The sequence below is a fragment of the Cryptomeria japonica genome, chromosome 6, assembly GCF_030272615.1.
Source record: "Cryptomeria japonica chromosome 6, Sugi_1.0, whole genome shotgun sequence".
In the NCBI taxonomy this organism is placed as follows: Eukaryota; Viridiplantae; Streptophyta; class Pinopsida; order Cupressales; family Cupressaceae; genus Cryptomeria; species Cryptomeria japonica.
The window spans coordinates 162,040,413-162,061,062 of record NC_081410.1 but is presented as its reverse complement, the minus strand read 5'-3'; positions in this window follow the sequence as shown (position 1 = coordinate 162,061,062).

The window sequence follows — 20,650 nt, the reverse complement described above, 5'->3', positions numbered from 1 at the left end:
TCTTTGATGCTTCATAACTCTTCTTCAGTGTTTCTTTGGATTTCTTCTCTATTTCAAGTTCATTGGTCAACTTTGATACTTCAAGTTTCAATGCTTGATTCTCATCATTCTTCATAATTGCTTCATGATGTGCATAACCAAGTTGATCTGATAGGTTTTGTTGAATTCCAGTCAACCTTGTGATTTCATCATTCTTATCAGATACTAAGACTTCAAGTTGTTGTTTCTCTCTTTCTAGATCTCTTACTTTATCCTCCGTTGTTCTCAATGCATCTAGATTTTCAGTCATCTGTGTGCTGAAATGTTCATGTTCTCCTTTCATTACTTTTAGTTGATCAGCCAGTGTTTTGTTCTTTTCTTTCAATGCTCCAATCATTTCTTCAGTTTCTTCAGATATGCCATTCTCAGATGATGTCTCAATTTGTTCCACTAACTCTTGAGAGTCCTGCAAATCATCAAATAATCTTCTTCTCACTTTCAGAGATTTTTGCATTTGCCTTTGCATGTCTGAAATTACTTGATTAGCATGATCCAGCTCTTCTTATAGATACACAATCCTCTGAGATTGTTTGTAGCCTTCCATTGATAAGATCTTTCTCTTTAGGCAGTTAAACCCTTTTCCAAAATTCAAGCTCTGATACCAATTGTTAGGCGCAATATGGAAAGCTAATGTACTGAGAGGGGAGGGGTGAATCAGTACTTCAAAACATTTCTTGAATAATAACTTTACTGTTATGCATAAACCGAATAGTGCAGTAACATAAAATAAAGCTAAAACAAATAGATAACAATCATACATGATTCACTCCATAACACATATATTTTGGTTACACAGAAACTCTTGGTTAGAGAGAAAAATTGCAGTGGGGATGGCACCCACAACTTCACTACTGTAATAGTAAAGAGTGCTCGATTAGAGCTACATGTTTAGCTATTTCTGATAGCTTACCCTATTAGGAGTAACAAGATCTGTTAGATCTACCTTGCTAAAGGATTTTACAACACTTCATCTAAATGTTGCACCTAGTTAGAGGCTTTACAATTTATAGACTTGATTAGAGTCTTTTACCCTGTTAAAGGTTTCTCTTTCAACTTCACAATATTACAATAAAATCATTACAAATATCTGCAACTTTACATCTGAAATGTTATAGCAGATTCTATGTGCTCAGAATAGATTACCTTGCTTATAGCATACCTCAGTAACCCATATAGTAACTCAGTAAACCCTTCTGTTTACTCTATTCTTTGACTGTTCTCTAAAAACCTTCTCGGTGACCTCTATGTCTCTATAACAGTCTTCTTACACTCATGCACACACCTGTAACTCTTAACTCTTGCTATATAAATAGATCTCTTAAGATGGTGATCCAATTCATTGCTTCAATCTTACAAACATGATTTATTGAATGAATAACCATGTAAAATATTTCATTGGTTAGATGACCTCAAAATCATACACAATCTTCTAGTGCAATTTTTAATGTGATAACGATTAGATGTGCCTTGATCTTGTAACACGTTTTCATATTCATGTCTAGGTTTAATGAATCTGGTAACACATTTCACTCAGTGTATATCAACTTGGTGTGTCATCTTTGCTGCTTGGTAGACATGAAAAAATACTCGGTAGACAGCTCGGTGTATACTGCGTTCTGTAACTAGTTTCTTTTGTAACCGACTAGACTATACATACCGACTGAATATTTCAGTAATAGATAACCGACTAGAGTATATAGTATGACTTTGACATAAAACTAATGGCAATCTAATAAGTAGTAATAAGATCTAGTCTTGATAGATCACTGTGACTGTTATGTAGAAGTGTGGATCTTTCCTTTCACTTCTCTTAGATGTCTTTTAACCTTTTCTATCTTGTTTGAGTTCCTTCTTGTTGTTGGTTACCTTCCTCTCTTTCTCCTCTATGGTTTTGATTCCCATTTCTCAGTTTGTGATCAGTGGGAGAGAGATTTACTTCTGCATCTTTTTACCAGGAAGCATGAGATGAATATGTTGATAGTCCGTGATGTTATTTTGATGTTTCAGACCTCCTATGTTTGGTATGAGTGTCATTTTATACCCCTAAGTCTTCCTGAGACCCCTCCTAAGCCATATGCCTTTGTAATGAATCAATCTCTACACTCTTACCAGAAATGCCATGGAAACACCCATAAGCACCATGCAAAATAATAGAAACACCACCCTACATACCAAGGATGCCACCATACATGCTAGGAACACCACTATTTGTACCATATGCTTTGTCAAACTGACTAAGAGAGATGAGGTCCTGATTTGCAGATTCAACAATATTTACCAGAAATGCAACCCTAGAGACCAAAAATGCCATAATACTAACCAAAAAAGCTACCATACATTCCAGAAATGTTACCATTCATACCGGGAATGCTACCCTAGGTTTCAGGAATGCTGAGATGTCTCGGGGGTTTTTGGAAGTCAATTTTTAGCTCATTTGAGTGCATCTTTGGTCTGTGTGAGTACTCCAGAGGCTTGTGTAGTATTAATTGATATTTTTAGATTTGATTATGATTTTGTTTGATCCCTTATGTTGTTTCATGTTCTCTGGTAAGAAGGCTCATGCCTTACCGATGAGTTGGTTCCTATACGATTTGACGCTCCGGCGAGAGGGAGAATGCCTTGTTGTTGAGGGATTGATTTTATGACTCTAATGGGATGTGATATGCCTCAATATTGAAGATTTTATATTATTTGTACCTCTTTCATGATTTACATCCATGATTGGATTATTTTGATGTTGCTCAGTTTGTATTCAATTGTTGTTGTGGCTATTGTACCTTATTGAGATTTCATGATGGTTTTATTTATTCATTTGATTTTCATCTTTACCCTATGGCCTTGGTTCATGGATGGGGGAGTTGGCTCTTGCATGTGTTGGTTCTAGGTTGTGAGTACTAGACCTCTATGAAGGGGGTCTAAACCTAGGATACCACATGAAGAGTACATGGTATAATTGCAAGTGATAACATAATAATAATTGATTATAGGGTTGGGTATTAGGAATACATCTAATCAAGATAAATAATATGATATTATTTTCCCCAATTGGATAGACCCAGGGAGATGTTTTTGGGATCCTAGATTGGGAAGACCGATGGAGCGGTATACACGATCTCTCTTGAGTTACTCCAAGGTGGAGATGGATGCCACATGAGGTTAGCATATGATGAAACTCTACCCCACATGTATCCATTGTCCATATTCATTTTTTATTGATTTTCCCTTTGGAGGATGATTGCATTGATTTAACACTTATTATACTTTGGTATTGTATCCTTGTGTTTGGGTCTCGTGAAGTCATGTTGTATCCTTTGGTCGATAGGTGTCAGCTTAGGTATCAAGTGTGAGTTGGAACCTTTGTCATCTCCTAACATAGGGGATGGTTCCTTCATTGGTTCTACATGGTTGGGTGGTTGATTTCCTTCTTCCATTGGGATGCTCTCCTTGGTGTTGCATGCGTGGATTGGATTCTTCATGAGATTTAACTATTGGATTCCTATGTTTGTGAAAAGAATAAATTGTATCATGATGTAATTTGTATGTAAAATAAATGATGTAATCTTAAGTTGTACTATCATGTATTTGAGAAGTAAATTGTATTAGGACTTGGTGTTAGATTTAGGTGTAGACCTATGGTTGTTTTATGATGTAAAAGGTGCTCATTATGTGTTTAAAAGTAATCATGTAAATGGATTGGTTTATTGGTACTTGAGATGTATTACATTCATGAGATTGATAGTATTATGTTATTAAATTAATGATAATAGATGAAATGGATATCATTGATCTATACTTGAGTAACTAGGTGATCATGGATACTAAAGGCTAAATGACTTGTGTAATATTAGGTATTTGGGACTTTGCATAAGATAATAATGATGATTTGTTTATGTAAGAGATTATGCATTCTTGGTGATAGGTTTCTATATATAAATATAGAAGGATATGTTGTAGAGGTTAGGAAGATTGCTTCAACGTCTCTTTAATATATAGAATGATGAATATGTAAAAGTGCTTATGGAATCTATGTGATTGTGAAATGGAGTAAATGTGTGATTTTGTGTTGTATATATATATTCATGCTTTGAAAATTGAGTTATGCCATGCCTTAGAATGATTGGTTGAAAGAATACAATAGTTACATTGAAGCTTCACTTGAGTAGTTAGGAATTTGATATTATTCATAAATGGATGTTATGATAGAATGTTGCTAAGTAGTGACGTTAAGATACCCTAGGGAATAATTGTGTTGTAAGAATATATTTTAAATATGAGTATGTTAGAAGGTTTATTTCACTTGCATATAATGGGTTTACAATGTTTCTATTTGATGTTACATGTGTTATTGCAAATGGATAATGTTGTATCAATGTATGTTAATGTTGGAATAATGTAATGGATGTTTTTAAAAAAAAAATCTTAGTAGTTTTTAGTTTATTTCTTTAGGGTATTTTGGTTGGAATTACAAAATACCTACTCTAGAAAATCAATGGCAACATTCGAGTGTCCTCCAACCAAGGCTCACAATCAATATATGGCCTCCACATCACAGAGTCCATAGAATCTAAAACCCATCACCAATACTCAAGATTACCCCTTAGGATAAGTAATTATACCTATATACAATTATACAAATGTTTGGCCATCACTGCAAACTCTATCATGATGAATAGGTTGGGTAACAGCAATGTGCTCCCAGCACCAGACCTAAAGTAGTGTGCATCCAGACAAGAGACTAGCTCCACCATCATTAACAACCTGATGTAGATAATGATATAAATGTGCAAGAATACACACACCCCATGCATATAGAGTATGATGTTGCATCATGATCTACAAGATCCCTCATCATCCAATAATAAAAACTTGAGATCCCCTATTAGGACAAATAAACCTGCCAATCAAGCCCTCAAGTATCACTGGGAGAGTATCATAGTGCATAATCATGTCCTCCCATCAAATCTCTCCTCCATTGATGCTCTCATCACCAAAAACTATCTTGCATGCCTCAGTCCCACTAAGATTCTAGTGGTTATACTGGATGAGCTCACTAGTCATAGGGATGTGAAGGATCCTATAGACATCCTCAAGCATCACACTAATCTCACCAGTGGGTAGGTGAAATGTGTTGTGCTCACTATGTCATCTCTCAGCTAATGCAGTCAATAAAACCCTATTATGTGTAATATCAGGCATGTATAATAGGTGACATAATCCACAAACATCAATATGTGTAATCTTGTCCTGAGTCAACTCTTTGACTAAATGACGCATAGCCGAGAATTTTTCCCAGCACTAGAGAACATCTAGTTTCTCATGTTTAATCAGACAAGTTTTCTATCAATCATATCAACAATCAATCAAATATTTTCTATCAAGCAAATCAGGCTATCAATCAAATGATTAGGAATTCAAGCTTTTGATCAAAGACTAAATCGGTCCCTTCAAGCTTCTAATCAATCATCAATCAAGCAAACAAATATCAATCCTATCGATCAAAATGTCTATCAATCAAATCAATCAGCTATCTTATCAATCAATCAATCATCTATCCTATTGATCAAATTTATCAAATCCTCTATCAATCAGACTTCAATCATCTATCAATCTATCCAATTACACATCAAATTTCATCAAACTGAATTTTAACATTATAAAAATAAAAATAAAATAAAATCAATTTTTAACCAAATGTGCTACCATTTCAGTCAAAAGGGCTAACTTAATGGGCACAGGAGCTAAATATATCAAAAAAACTAACCAATTTATCATTTGCGCGAACCCATTGCACAAAAGTGTTAATTGTATCAAATGTGCTACCATTTTAGTCAAATGCGCGAACTTAATGAGCATAGGCACTCAAGAATATGTGCTAATATTCCTAGCAAAGGTGAAACATACATGATGAAAGTTATAAACTAACAGAATTTTGATAGTAGCTCAGTGTCATGCTCTTGGTACCTAGTCAAACAATTTTGCGGAGTGCCAAGCTTTGTCTCTAGGGATTGATTTGGCTATTTCCTTAGGGATTAAAAACCTTATTATTTAGGGGGATTCAATGGTCATTATTCAGAGTGTCTTGTCCAATAAGAGTAATTGTTGGCATTTAAAGTACATACTAGATCATATTTTGGAAAAGTTGTCATTCTTTGATACATTCTCGATAACACATCGTTATAGAGAACTTAATAAACTTGTAGACTTTTTGGCTAATTTTGCAATTGACTCTGGTGCTCAATTGAAGAAGGTTGAGGTAAGTGACATTCCTCAAGATATTCTTTTAGGGTACTTGGTCTAATCTAAGGTATTTTCAAGGAGGCTAATATAGTGGCAGAATTCTTGGCCATTTATGAATTACATGCAGTTATCCATTGTTGGGTTGATATGTTTCTAATATTTCATCTCCTCATCCGGTTTAATTAACTTTAATTTTTTTTTTTTCTAAAGCACAATACTTGTGCCCTGTTTGGTGATTATATTCAGACATGCAACATATTATAGTATTGATGGCCTTTTTGGCCTTCATCAGTTCATCACGTATGCATTTTTGTGTGTAATCTCACCTTGGGTATGGGTTTTTGGGCTTTGTTGTAATTGATTGGGTCACACGGTGAGTGGGAGCATCTTTTAATTATGCTTTGCACCATTTACACATTTTAAACTTGTTCTATGCTTATCATTATTGCCATGTGGTTTTTTGGTTGTCTAAATTATGATGGTTGCTCGGGGTTTTTTGTGTGTGATGCTTTCTTTATGATCGTACTTTGGTATGGGGGGTGTGCTTATAGTTTTGGGTGGTTCATTTATCCTCACTTCTTGTAGTGACATTTTATTGAGTTATTTTGTTACGTGTGGGGGATTTCGTTCATGTGGCTATCTTGTTCTTTTTTGATTTGTATGCATATATTGATTTATGGTTACGAGTACTATGCAGAAGTGGTCATCATTTTGTATGAAGGTGGTGGCCTCTAGTTGCTTTTTTACATGAATGTTGTGGGTTTACCTAAGATGATATTTATTGTTGAGTCCTTTGGTGGCCAAGCTTGTTCTCTCATAATGGCATTTGATATCCTTATATTCTTGTGCTCTCTTTCGGTTTTGCATTATCCTTTTATGGAGTCTGTGGGTTATCGTATTTGTTGCCTTGTAAGAAATATGACTTCCAAGATTCTCATGTTTTTGATGAGGAAAAGCTTGGTTGGCTGTTTCAAGTGTATTCTTTGGATTTCTTTCTAGCTTTTTGCAAGGTTTTGGGAAAGTGATGGTTGGGGGAGAATGCAAGTTGTTTGCTTGCTGAAATTGCATCTCATTTTCTTACTATTTGTATGGATGTGCTTCTGGATTCTGCTATGGTCGGGGCACTTTTTGATGCATACTTCCAGTCTGATTTCTATACTGTTGATGATTTGGATAGTGCATTATCTTTTTATCATTTTGATTTTGGTAATTTTGAGTATGCTGGTTTCCTATCTCGTCCTCAGTTATTATCTTCTGGCTGGTATGTAGACCTTCTTTCAATTATGAGAAATGGTTTGATCTCTAACCTATATGATGATACTTTGTTTGCTATGGTAGCTCTACTAGATCATATATCACTAGATTGTTTGGTAGCAGCTGTAAATATTTTTTCAGGTATTCACTTCCTCCTAGATTCGATGCACGTTGTTCTATCTTCACCAACATCAGTTTTGCCCATTCAGATGGTACCTCCTGTAGTTCTTATTGTGGATGATACCCCCCCTTCTTCTCCTCCGTTGGAAAGAACAAGTTCATGGTATTTGAATTATTAAGTGTAATCTTCTCAGGAAGAGAATTTTTTGTACTCCTTACAAGGGGTTGGGCTTTTGTAATCTCGGGTGGGCTTCTATCTATTCTTTTTATGCATTTGCTGGACTAGAAGTGTACTTATTACAGAGGGCTGGGTTTTTGTTAGCCAGCATGGTTAATTTGTAATCTCAGGAGGGCTTCTATTGGGTTTTTATGTATGAGCTAGACCAGAGGTTTTCTTTTCCTGGTTCTTTCCTACCGGTGCTCTTTGAACCAGGTTGTAAAAATTTATAAATATTAATAAAATTTAGTGGTTTACCACTTTTACCAAAAAAAATAAAATTATTCTTCTATTAAATAGTTAATTTGAAAATATTAATTTATTTAATTTGTTTCATATTCTTCTATTAATTAATTTAATTGAAATATTTTATTAATTAATAAATTTATCTTTTCTTATAATCAATTAATTAAATATCTTATATTCAATTAACTTTTGTCCACTATCCTATGGTCTCATCAATTAAATAATTTCTTAATTATTTAATCTTCCTTTTCCAACTCCCCTCATCTCCACATCACTTCTTCTTTGCCAACTCATCCATCATGTGGCTAAAGATATTAATATTTTATTAATATTAATATGCACCATCATTTCAACATTCATTCTATTCTTCAAATAATGTGTATGTACACACATTCCCCAACCTTCCTACATCTTTGGAGGAAGTTGAGTCCACTTGTCCTCTTATACCTAAATCTTCTCCAACTATCTTATATTCTCTCAGTCTTCATTCTTAGTCAAGGTAAGATGAATCACACTTGGCTTCTCCTTCCACCTTTTCCTCCATCTTGTAGGTGTAGGAGGAACATCTTCCACCTTTCTCTCTCACATCTCAACCTCTTGCTCATAGAAATCCAAATTTCAAGATTTAATCATGACTATTGATATTTTCCACCTAATCTTATGCACTCAAAAATCTATAAATAGAGGTCTCCTAAGCCATTTTTGAAACTAATAGCTAATCAAATAGTATTTATTTTGCATCCATGAGTTTTGAGTTTAAAGCAATTTAGCATTTTAGGATTTTTATCATAGCACATCATTATCTTTTCATATTAGCTTAATATAATTTAGCATATCAATCAACAACCAGTTATCTGTCCATTCTTCATATGCCATCTTGGAAGCTACTAGTGCTAGTTTGAGAGAAAAATCATCTACAATCAAGAACAATGGAGTTAGGACATAATGAGACATATTTCATGAAGGTATAACAATTTCATTTGCTTTTTTGTTTCATGTTGTTTCATTGGTTTAAACTTGAGTTATATTTGCATGATAGACTAATGAGTTTGCAAGTTTAATCTCTGAGGTGAAACTTAAGTGGATGCACAAGGCATGCATGATCAAAGGCAAATGAACAATATCCTTGGATGGTAAGACTAATATTGATAATGTTTATTATGTTGAAGGTTTGAAGCATAATCTTTTGAGTTTAGGTTAGATGGTGGATAGAGGATTTCATTTGCAATTTAAAGATGGAAAATGCAAGATTATCAATAGATTTGGATTGGAGATTGCATCCGAAACTCAAACCAAAGGAAATATCTTTCATTTGAACTCCGGTGAGAATTCTTTCTTGATTGCTCAGATTGATAAAATTTGGTTATGGCATAAGAGGATATGTCATGTAAATTTTGATTGCATAGTGAAGATTATTTCAACACAAGCTGTCAAAGATTTGCCTAAGATTGTTAAACCTCATAATCCGGTATGTAGAGAATGTCAAATGGGTAAGCAAGTTAGAACTTCTTTAAGAAGTGTACATGATAGATCTAATGAAATTCTTGATCTTATTCATACTGATCTGTGTGGACCGGCAAGGACTAAAAGTTTTCAAGGTGATAGATACTTTATGTTTCTTATGATGATATGATGAATCAATAAGGATCCGATAAACTACTGAGAGGGGGGGTTGAATTAGTAGATAAAAAAAAAAACTAAACTTTAACCAAACTTAATCCCAACTTATAAATCAAACACTAAACTAACCGGTTTAGATACTGTACCAATAACTGCAACTGTACTGTCAAGTTGACCGGTTGATTAGAATACCAATATAACATTGTAACAAATCTGAAACTCACACACAATTTAACCAAAACATCAATCCAATTTACTTACATTAGTAATAGCTCATTTCAGATCACTTCTAGTCATCTAAACATATCTAAGTGGCTTTACTAGTTAAACATATTAACCATATCAAAACATATAACCACAAAATCATTCACCACTTGACACAATGATTTTTGACATGGAAACCAAATGAAAAAAACCACGGTGGGGATGAATACCCACAAGTATGTTGAACTCTTTTGAATTTTTCCCTATTAGGAGCTAAAGACTTGTTAGAAGCTTTACAAAAATGTCTTATTAGGAATAGATCCGGTTAAGGACCACTCGGTTAAGTGATTGACTACAATACCCTGTTAAAGTCAATACCCTGTTAGGAGTAACCTCGATAGAGGATTTCAAATCCAAGCTAATGGATCACCTGGCCAGAGGATTTAGAAAGAACCAAGCTTGTTAAATATTAGTCAGTTAAGGAATTTAACTATTGTAATTGTTAGAGAACAATAGGGTCTTATTAATCTGGTAATAACACTTCTCTACTTAATCAGATCTATTTATGCTCCTATCTACCTTCAAAACATTATGCAGATACTCCTTTTGGTTTGGCAATCAATCACACTACCACACTTAACCAGATTTCCAACACAATTATAAATAACTCATCGACCTTAAAAATAATACAATAGGTCGGTAACACATCACAAAGCCTAAGATCTCATAGAGATTACAAACATATCAGTTCAAACATGACTATTGGATTACATAGCAATCAACTGCACATTGTACAAGACAACTTCGATCGCTCCTGCATCACTGCACATTGGATCATGTAACTCAACATGCATTATTCACTTCATGTTATGCATTTGTTCATTCCCAAGTTAAAACAATTATCTCTACGCACCAAAATCACTTTGAAACTCATCACGTGCATCATGCATATGTGGAATAATCATCTCCGATCATCATTTGATCATAGATCAAGACAATTGATTCACCAACTCCCTCGGTTATGGTTTGGCATATCAACATCTTAGGGTTACCAGTTGATCTCTCTGCTTCAATAATAATATTGGTTTCCATCAGTGCTCTACTACCGGTTGCAATACTATATCACTACCAGTTGCAATACAAATCCATTACTAGTTACAATTGACATCAATGATAACACTTATACTTCATTAATGCAATCTTCATGCAATGCCAACAACTTATTGCTGATTATTCTAGAATGATGTGGGTTGCATTTTCAAGAGAAAAATTAGAAGCTCTTGAGAAATTCAAAATTTTCAAAGATATGGTTTAGACAGAAATAGGATTGAAGGTAAAATTGTTAAGATCAGATCAAGGTGGTGAGTTCAATAGATTTTGTGAAAAGAATGGAATCAGAAGACAATTTTCTGCACCTAGAACCCCACAATAGAATGGAATAGTGGAAAGGAAGAACAAAACTATGTTGGATGATGCAAGGACAATGATGATGGAAGCCAAGTTACCTGATATCTACTGGAGAGAACATGCCAATACTGTGGTATACACTTTCAACACAATACACATAAAAGGTGATACTAGTAAGACTCCTTATGAATTATGGTTTGGTCATACTCCTATTGTCGAATATTTCAGAATGTTTGGAAGTAAATGCTATATTAGAAGAGATGATGCATTAGGGAAATTTGATCCTAGAAGTGATGAAGGTTCATATTTTTGGGTTATTCTACTAAGACAAAAGCATATAGATGTTATAACAAAAGATTGAATAGGATTATGGAAAGCATAAATGTCAAGGTATTAATTAGATCAGATCATATGACTATGGATCGAAAGATAAATTTGTTAGATTAGAACCAACCATACAAGAATCAGTTTAGAACATTGATTCAATTGCTCTGATAACATCAAAAAATTCCACAGTGACTATTAAAGAGCATAAAGAATCAGAAAGTCAAGACAATCCTAATCCCCCCAGGTATGTGAAGCTGAATCATTTTCAAGATTAGCTCATTGGAGATAAAAGGAAAGGTGTGATGATAAGAAGAAGGTTAGCTATTGAAGAGGTATGTTTAATTTATCAAATTGAACCAAAATCTTTTATTGAAGCGAGTAAAGATGAGAATTGGATGAAATCAATGGAAGAGGAACTAGATCTAGATAGAAAAGAATAAGACCTGGGAATTGGTTCCTAGGCCTAAAGATAAGAATGTTATTGGAACTAAATGGGTTTTCAAGAATAAATTAAATGAGGAAGGTCAAGTTGTGAGAAATAAAGCTAGAATGGTTTGCAAAGGTTACTCACAGGAAGAAGGAGTTGATTATGATTAGACTTATGCTCTGGTTGCAAGAATTGAAGTGGTAAGACTATTTCTTGCCTATGTTGCACACAAGAACTACAAGGCATATCAGATGGATGTCAAATGTGCAATTCTGAATGTACATTTTGAAGAAGAAGTCTACATTGAGCATCCTGATGGATTTTCATTATTAGAATACAAAGACATGGTTTGCAGATTGAAAGCTTTATATGGATTGAAACAAGCCCCTAGAACATGGTATGCTATATTAGATAAATATCTTTCAAAGCTCGATTTTAGCAAAGGTAATGCTGACAATAACTTATATTATAAGATTGAGCATGATGACTTATTGATCATTGACATCTTTGTTGATGATATCATTTTTGTAGGAGAAGAAATTCTATGCATGAAATTTGTTGATGATATGCAGAATGAGTTTGAAATCTCTATGATTGAATAAGTGAAATTTTTCTTAGGTTTATAGATTACTTAGACTGATAAAGGTATTTTCATTTTTCAAACTAAGTATGTGAAGGAATTGCTTAATAAATCTAGACTTTAAAATTCTAAACCTGTAAGTACTCCTATGATAACAGGTTGCAAATTGTCAAAGGATGATGAATGTCCTAGACTGAATCCTAGGAAATGTTAGGATAATCGGTGGAAAACTGAGAGGAGGGGGGGGGTGAATCAGTTGTCAACAAATTATATTAATCAAACCACTTTATAACCTTTAACCAGAGCATATAAACATTGAGTACCAGAATAGCAGAAATAGATACGGGTAAGCAGTAAAACTTAAGAATGAAATATAGAATTAGCACAATGCAACCATACCACATAACATCATGATTTGTATGTGGAAAAATTTGTAAAAGTAAAAACCATGGTGGGAAGACTACCCATAGTTAGATAATACTTATATAGAAAGTATGTGATATAATAAGGAGCCTGCACATGCAGGAAGGCACACTACCTAGAGCGTACTTCTCATTACAAAGGAGTTTCACTAACTACATAGAGGTTATAACCACCTCAATATAATTGGAAAATAATCCAGAAGAATGAACTACCAAAGATAGCATCCACCATACCTGATTACAGTCCTGGTTAAGCTCAATGTTGGAGGCCTTTAACCTCTTACTCAAAACCAATTTGATCATCTATGATCGACCAGATCTCCTTCACATATGATATTTCATTTCACGACCATGACACACTATTTACAATGAGATCTTACATCAATTTATATAAACCCTAAGGCCTAAACCAATTAGCTTGACCACCTAAAAGATATTACAATAAGATCATTACGTACATCCATATTAAAATGATATGCCATGTCGGCTTACGACCAAAACACCATTAACCAATCCATAAACCATCTCGGTAATGTGTAGAGAACACGTTAACATGGTACTAGTCCATAACCTAGATAGGTACCAGACCTAATCTGGGTCCACCACACCAAACTGATGACTTCAATTAGTTGAGCCACGATCAAGGATTACCTTCTGCATCCTAAATTCCATCTAGAAGCCGCACCAACACCACTTACGCATTCTATCAAAGATTCTCAATAAAAGCTCTATCGATAAAACCTTAAACACTTACCGATAACACAAGATCTTCTACCGGTAACCACAACCTATCCGCTGGTAACCAACCATACAGCTAGTGTTGACATCAATGATAAAACATCAATGCAACACATAATAAATTCCTCCATATTGCCAACAGTCTGCCCCTTTGGCATTGATGGCAACACTAGATGTGAAAAAGAAAACATCTAAGTGCCAAGAAGTGCCAAACATTTCTCATAGAAGATATAACAATAAGAAACTAAAAAATCCCAGCAACTCCCCCTGAGGAGTACAGTCCAATCTGAAACTAATCTGAATTTTTCACATACGACTCTCCCTCTTTGGCATCAATGCCAAAGATATGACATAGATATCAAAATTTTGTGAATCTCAAAGCTGACTACTCCCCTTGAGTAGTAGGACCACTACATCAACCCCGAGGAAAGGATAAAGTTGATGATGCATATCGGATTGATGGTCTGCTCCATCAATTAAGTTTCTATCAGAGGGGTAGATACCCCTAACCTATCTCTCAAATACTCAAATGATTCCTTAGATAGTGGTATAGTGAATATATCTACAATACGCTCTTTAGTGTTCACATCAACCAATTTGACTTCCTTTTCTTCCACCTTGTCCTTCAGAAAGTTATATTTTATTGATATGTGCTTAGTCTTAGAGTGAAATACCGGATTCTTAGACATGTCAATAGCTGTAAAGTTATCACAATAGATAACTACCAATTCACTATAATTTACCTTGATATCCTTCAACATTTGCTTCATCCACAAGAATTGAGTGCAATTAGTTGTTGTTGTAACATATTCAGCTTCTACAGTAGATAAAGAAATGCATGATTGTTTTTTGCTGATCCATGAAACCAATTTATTTCTAAGAAAGAAAGCTCCACCAGAAGTGCTCTTCCTGATACTAGTATCTCCTACCCAATCTGAATCTGTATATGCACATAGAGTGAAGTTATCATCTCTAGAATACCATAAGCCATATTCTATTGTTCCTTGCAAATATCGAAACATCCTCTTTACTGCACATTCATGATTTTATTTAGGATTACTTTGATATATTGAAACAATACTTATTGCATTCATATTATCTGGTCTATTTTGAGTTAGATATAACAACCCACCAATCATAAACTTATACCTTGTCGAATTTACCGATGCAGATGTGTCTTTGATAGATAATTTTTCACTTGTCACCATAGGAGTACTTACCAGTTTGGAATTATCCATACCAAACTTCTTCAAGAATTCCCTTAGATACTTAGTTTGATAGATAAAGATGCCTTTGTTAGTTTGAGTAATTTGCAAACCTAAGAAAAATCTCATCTCACCAATCATGGACATTTCAAATTCATTCTTCATATTATTAGAGAATTCCATGCACAATTTATCTTCACCTCCAAAAATGATATCATTAACAAATCCTTCAATAATCAGAATATCATCATCAGCGATCTTGTAATATAAATTATTGTCAACACTTTCTTTAGTAAAACCAAGCTTCAAAAGATATTTATCCAACCTTGCATACCAAGCTCTAGGGGCTTGTTTCAATACATATAATGCTTTCCTTAACCTGCAAACTATATCTTTATCATCTGTCAATGAAAATCCATCAGGTTGCTTAATGTATACCTCTTCCTCAAGTTCACCATTCAAAAATGCACATTTAACATCCATTTGATAGACCTTATAGTGTTGGCATTTTGAGTTTGTTGGTATTTTGTATAAAGATTTCATTAATGATATGTTGTCATTGACGTCAATTGAACCGGTAATGGTATTTATGTTATTGCTGATATTGTTGTTTTTGATATTGGCTAGTAACCGGTAAGGAGAGCTTTGTGGAAGATGTTGTAAATCGGTATGTTAAGTTTCTGAGATGAACTAGTGAACTGGTATAAAGGGTTAAACCTTTCTATGTAATGTAACTAGTAAATCCTATCAATTGTTAAACCCTAACCGATCAAGTTTGATGGTTTATTTTTTGATAAGAAGTAATGATGGAGACACGTGTGATCATTGAATAAGGATATGTTCAAATTGTTTTGGCACGTTTGTTTTTATCTAGGGAAGGAGAAAAGTGGATTGCCTTAAATACACAATGCGTGATAAGTTAAAAAGTCCAATGAAGCAGTGATCATGGAGCGGTTGGAATTTTCTTGAAGAATGTGAAGAGATTGTCATGATTTCTAATGGTCAAGATTGTACTGACTTGTTTGTAAACTTGATGATGAGAATTAGGTTTTGGCAATGTTACTAACCTAATTGATTTCTATTTAAGGTCGATGAAGTTGTTTGTAAAGGGATTTGGCAAGATTTATGAAAACCTATTGAATATGTAGTTGCCTAACCAGTGAAAGGATCTGCACTTTGAGTGAAGGCAGATTGAAGCTTAGAAGGATCCGATCAAGCAAGTTGGTGCAGAGCACCTAGCTCAAAGTTGTCTTTTCTTGCATTTTAGAGTTTTTGTGTGATTTCAAGTTATTTATGTTGTAATAAGGTGGAATAAATCCTATGATTCTTTTTGAAGCCATAGTTTGGTTGTCCACACTTTTGTTGTGCTCAGGATCCAAAATTATCATTATCTTGAAATGTTGTCAAAATGTCAATTTTTGGTTTGTACCAGGTGGATTCCTGGAAACTTGCTAGAATGTTTGTAAATGGTTTAAATCCATTGTGGGATGCCATTTGAGTTATTTTTCAGGCCTTGAGAGCCTTGGAGTGTGTTTTTGCACTCAGAGGTAAAAGTTGTCAAAAATTGGTCATGACAACTTTTGCATTTTTAGGCAAAAGTTGTCCATGAAGGAAATGGCATTGGAAGTTGGTTGGAACCAACTTAAAATGGGGTATAAAACCTTCTAAGAATCTGAAATAATAGGTTAATCAACTTTTGGTTTGCATTCAATTCATTTGCCAAGGGTTTCCTATGTGTTTCCTCACGTTTGGACTGTTTTTGCTTTGATTTTCTGCTTTTGTACAACCTGTACAATCTAGTACGGTGCCCATAATAGTAGAGAAAGTTAGGAATTTTTTTATCTTTACAACAAGTATAATATTAAGGTCTGAAGTGCTTTGGATCAAAAGTTATCACTTGTTTTGTAAAAGTTGCTCACAAACCCTTGAAACTTGGGGTTTTTACTATAAAAATGCATTTCACCTCAGCACCCATGAATGGAACAAGTTGCAATCCATTGGATGGATTGGATAGGATCTTTAAATATTTTTAGAGTAGGTTTTTTGTGTTTTTGTAGGCCACAAGGAGGAGAATGGGTGAGATGAATAACACACAAGCATGTAGCTAGTGTGTGGGGGCAGTAGAGATTGCTCATTTTTAGTGCCATGGAGAAGTGACACCCCAACAACCCATAGTGTTTTGGAAAGGTATATGAGTTTAATAGAAGAATCCAAGTTTTTTAGGGTTGGTAATTGTGATTGGTGAAGAGTTTGGAGCACATCTTCCAAAACTGCGTGGAAGTCCTAAACCCGTTAAAAATAGCTCTTTTTCAATAACCCTAGTTGTTCAAAAAACCCAGATGGGAAACTAAGTGATCTTGTTTAGCTTCCAAATGGTTATTTGAATATGTAAAAATATCTGGGGGTTGTTAGGAAATTTTTGGGGAAAATACTAAAAAATAGTCAAAGAAGGGCTTGTCAATTAGGCCTAATAGCAGCCGGTAGAAGCAAGTTGAAAGCCTAGGGATTGGGAGGAAGGTGCAGACCTTTTCAATTCATAAAATGACCTTGAACATACCTTCAAAACATAACCAAAATCTTTAAACATGCTATTAGAGTGAAGATCCTTTGTGGAGGTCTTTGGAGCCTAGTTAGAGCTTTGGGAACCTAGTAGGAGACCATCTCAAAATCAGAGATTTGGGTCAGAACCAACAAGAAACCTCAAGAAGCTATACCTAGGAGGAAATCCAATAGAGTTTAGGCCTTGGAGGTCTAAGGAGTGTACCCTAACAGGTTGCCTTGGAGCTTGAGTAGAAGGATGTGTTGAGGAGTTGAGGTGAGTAAGGATGAATTGGAGAGCTAGGCATAAGAACTCTGCATCAGAGTGGTATCAGAGCCATTCTTTGAAAGATTTGATGTATGTTAGATTGTGAAGAATTAGAAGCAACTTCAATGCCTCCAAAGGAAATGACTCCAGAATCCATACGGCAAATGGTGGCTGAGATGATAGAAGGATTGAAGAATACAGAAGGAAGTAGAGGAACCAGAGAGGCAAAGAAGGAGAAGGTAAAGGTTAAGACAAAATGGGGAGATGAGATTGATGAAGAAGTGGAATATGGAGAGGAAACATCAGCAATAGCTATGCCTCAAGACCAAAAGTTATTCCTAGATGTAGTCAAGTCCATTTCTAAGGACAATCTGGATGGATTACCCACATATGGAAGAAACCTCAATGGAGAAGAGTTGCTAGATTGGATAGAAGCTCTCAATAATCATTTTGATTACAAAGAGCTAGCAGAAGAGAAAAGAGTTAATGTGGCCAAATCAAGAATGAGAGGATCAACATTGGTTTGGTGGAATATGATGCAAGGATAAACGATACAAGAAGGAAAAAAGAAGATAACTTCATGGGAGCATTTGAAGATCAGACTTAAGGCACAATTCCTTCTAAGAGATTATGAAGTTCAAATTAATAAGAGACTACAAAATCTGAAACAAAGGGAGCTAGATGTCAATGCTTACACAAAGGAATTCCATAAACTAAGCCTCAAAGCTAAGAAGCAAGAGAATGAGGTCGAGAAATTGGCTAGAGACATGAGTGGATTGAGACAAAATATACAAGATGAAATCATTATCCTTACTCCTCATACCGTTCATAAGTGTTTTCAGTTAGCATTAAGGGTAGAAGACAAAATTAAGAGGAGGAGTGAACAAAATCAAAAGTTTAGAGGTGGCAGATCCTTTAGAGGAAGGGGCACTTTTAGTAGAGGATAAAAAAAATCAAATAATGGAGAAAACTCAAGGCAAGAAGGTGGTGGAGACTCTTCAAGGGGGCCATTTAGAGGCTCCTTTAGAGGAAGAAATAATTCTAGGGGCAGATTTGGAAGCTCAAGAAGAGGAAAATCAGTTTTCACCGGTAGATGTTACAATTGTAATCAAGTTGGCCACACAATGGGAAGGTGTCTGGAGAAAGCAACTAGCTCTTCACACTCATACATGGGTGAGAGAAGAACACAATTAGTGCAAGAAGAAGACAATCAAAGTGTGTCTTCCCCTCTCAGTAAGGCAAGCCCAGTGACAGATGGTGAAAGTCTAATGCTAAGAAGGTCTTTGTTGAAGATTCCTCAAGCTCAAGAGCCACCACAAACGAAGAGTTTGTTTAGAAAAACTTGTAAGTCTCAATGAAATATTTGCAAAGTGATTGTAGACTCAGATTCAACTGAGAATATAGTTTCAATTGAAATGGTGGATAACTCAAGTTAAAAAGGCTGTCACATCTCACTCCCTACAAGGTGTCATGGCTCAACCGGGGCCAACATGTCTTAGTTGATGAGAAAGAATAGGTAGACTATGAGATTGGTGAGTATAAGGACAAGATTTTATGTGATATATTGCCTATGGATTCTTGCCATTTATTGTTGGGACGTCCATGACAATTTGATGTAAAGGCTCATCATGATGGAGAGAAGAATAGCTATGTTATTATCAAGAATGGTAAGAGGTATCAAATGGATCCATTACCTAATCCAAAAGAGGAAAAACAAGTAGGATCAAGTGTGATGATGATGAGTGGGAAAGATTTTCTTAAGGTGATGAAACAAGAAGGAGATCAAGGGTATGCTATTGTGCTCAAACCTAGTGAATAAGGTAAGACAGATCCAATGGAAGAAGTGCCACAAGAGGTGAAGGGTCTACTCAAACAATATGAAGAAGTAATAGGAGAAGATCTACCTGATTCTTTTCCACCAATGAGGGATGTAAATCACCAAATAGACTTGATTCCAGGAGCAAGTTTTCCTAACAAGGCTGCCTACAAAATGACACCTAGTCAAAATGAAGAAATTGCCAAACAAGTGCAGGAGCTCTTGGACAAAGGATTCATCAAAAAGAGTTTGAGTCTGTGTTCTATACCTACTATTTTAGCACCCAATAAAGGGGGAAAATGGAGAATGTGTACAAATTCTAGAGCAATCAATAAGATCACTATAAGGTACCAGTTCCCTATGCCAAGGATAGAAGACCTGTTGGACAATCTTGGGGGTGCAAGTTACTTCACAAAGGTGGATTTAAAATCAGGTTATCATCAGATAAGAATCAAACTAGGGGATGAATGGAAGACAACCTTTAGGACCAATGTTGGCCTCTATGAGTGGTTGGTCATGCCATTTGGCCTTACCAATGCACATAGCACCTTTCAAAGGCTCATGAATGAAGTTTTGGTTGAGTTCATAGGTAAATTTGTGATTGTATATCTTGATGACATTATAATATTTAGCAGGTCCAAAGAAGAACATAACAAGGATGTGGAGATGGTCTTGAAGAAGCTGAAAAAGGCACAACTCAAAATCAACCTTGAAAAGTGTGAGTTTCTCAAGACTAAACTTGTATATCTTGGTTTAGTCATTTCACAAGGTTGTCTAAAAATGGATCCTAGTAAGGTTGAGGCAATCCTTAGTTGGCCTACACCTAAGAATATCAGTGATGTTAGGAGCTTTCATGGGTTAGCATCCTTTTATAAGAAGTTTGTAAGAAACTTTAGTCATGTGTGTGCTCCTATGCTCAATACTATCAAAGGGGGAGTTAAGTGTCAGTTTAGGTGGACAAAGGAGGCCCAAAAGGAATTTGAGT